This window comes from Nothobranchius furzeri, chromosome 6 (genome assembly GCF_043380555.1).
Source record: "Nothobranchius furzeri strain GRZ-AD chromosome 6, NfurGRZ-RIMD1, whole genome shotgun sequence".
Classification (NCBI taxonomy): domain Eukaryota; kingdom Metazoa; phylum Chordata; class Actinopteri; order Cyprinodontiformes; family Nothobranchiidae; genus Nothobranchius; species Nothobranchius furzeri.
Window position 1 is genome coordinate 49,568,327 of NC_091746.1, and position 2,014 is coordinate 49,570,340.

Consider the following 2,014-nt stretch of genomic DNA (forward strand, 5'->3'; position numbering starts at 1 on the left):
CTAAAATAACTTGTGTTTTTATTCAGATGGAGTTCCTTTAAAATTTCCGCTGCAGTTCACCATAAGAGTTATTGATTTTTCCTAAACTTTGACAAAGCAGCTTTTCAATTCAGCCTAATTAAATCCAGGTTCATTATTGTAAATCTTCTAAATACATTTAAAATGCTGAAATAAATCCCCAAACCTCCAAAATGGAGTATTTATCTGTCAATATGAAATTTAACTCTTATTTACAGGAGTCGTATCATGCTTTTTAAACCTTTGAAAGCAAAGGTAGCTATTACGATGTCATTTATCTTAAATACAAGTTATTTTTGTCAGCCTGATTTCATACCTGGAAATAAAACGGTTAGTTTCAGTGAGGCTCCGCCCACGCTCACTCCTACAATACGCGCCTACAGTAGCGTCTTATAGGCAAGCCTGCTGTCTCATTGGTCTTGGTAATCCAGTGTTGAAGTGCTTACTATGGCACACTAGCCACTGGAATACTAATTCTGTTACAAACCAACAGTCGTCAAAGACATACATGTCATGTTGCGAGGGTGGAGATGGTAGGACCATGTGTGGTGGAGGGTGCAGGAGGCAGGAGAACAGGCACGGATGGAAAAATATAAACGGTTTTAATGGTGGAATGGGAATGACAGGAACAGAACAACGATGACTACAAACAATGATCTGACAAAGACTGGCACAAGGAGGGAGGTATAAATATACAGGGAAATCAGGAACACATGGGCAGGTTAACGAGGGGCAGGTGAGAACAATAAGGGCTAATCAGGGCAGGAGAGAGACACAGTCAAGAAGGCAGGGGCAGAACGTGACAATACATGAGCTGGCCATGACATGCATCTTTGTAGACAAGCATCAGTGTTTTGTCCCCAATGCAGAAGTATTTGGTCAGGATATCCACGGAAAATCCGAGTTACAGAACCAAGACCAGAGGGAGGAGAATGTCTCCTTTCTCCTGGTTGCAGGAAACATCTTTACATGGACCAAATAGAAGCTGAAGCAGGAAAATGTCTGAATGCAGCCATACAGCGTGTTGGGGGTATTTCTCATGAGTGTCATGTTTGGGTTAAGTTTCTTGACCCACGACAAGCAGAATTAGAGACAAAAGGCAAGTAAAAGTTATTTATTAAGATTTGATGAGGATGAAGAAGAGGGTCGGAGATCGGGCGGGTCCAGTAGTGTTCTGTGGCAGAGATAATGGTGAGTTACTGTACAACATGCAGGGAATGAACAAGGTGAGTGGTGGCTTACAGTTTCCAGTATGACAGGGGAGCTCAGAGGGGGAGGCAAGTCAGGTCTGGCTGAGCGAGATGATCTGTGGGAGGCGAGAGCTGGGAGCTGAGCACCAGGAATCCAAGAGTTGAGCGGGCAGGTGAGCGTTGGAGAGCAGGCGGTCAGGGGAAGGGGCGTGGCTGGCAGATAGAGAGATCCAGAAGTTCCTTATTTCCTTGTGGTGAGCAGTCAGACGAACGAGGGTACCTGGGAGGAGGTCGGAGGAACAGGACAGGCGAGTACAAGCCTTAGCAGGCAGATCAGGAGGTAACAAGCTAGAAACTGGTCTAGCGCTGGCGAGATACTACCCAGTAAGAGCAATCATCCGGCGCAGTTGAATTGCCATGCCACTCCTTAAATCCCCTGACCACTGATGAGGAGATCCGCAGCAGCTGCTCTCCGGTACACGCCCACCTGCAAACAGAAAAGCTCAGGAGATGGAGGTTAGCTCAGCACAGACCATGACAATGAGGAAATAAAAACATACCATGGTAAAAAGCTCCAAAAAGTCGATTTTCCAGGATATGGAATCTTTAAACCTGGAAAAATGAAAATTTCGTCAGAAAACTCAAAACTGAACATTTGAGACTGATTTATTTTTATGATAAATAAATTACAGTAAATTAAATGTACATTATATTTCATTTTGCTGGGGGAGTGTTAACCAATTTACAATTAATTAGTTGTATTGTAGTATTGTTATAATAATACTTAATAAAGATGGATGATTATT

At 43.2% G+C, this 2,014-nt stretch overlaps 1 long non-coding RNA gene across 1 annotated transcript; it reads right to left on the reverse strand.

Annotated features, from left to right (window-relative positions):
* Nucleotides 1–1,116: 1,116 nt before the first annotated feature.
* LOC139070419 (uncharacterized) lies at nt 1,117–1,593 on the reverse strand. Its single transcript, XR_011520936.1, has 2 exons — nt 1,261–1,593; nt 1,117–1,192 (listed from the first exon to the last, which is right to left on the reverse strand). It is a non-coding gene; the product is annotated as an uncharacterized lncRNA (long non-coding RNA).
* Nucleotides 1,594–2,014: the final 421 nt, after the last annotated feature.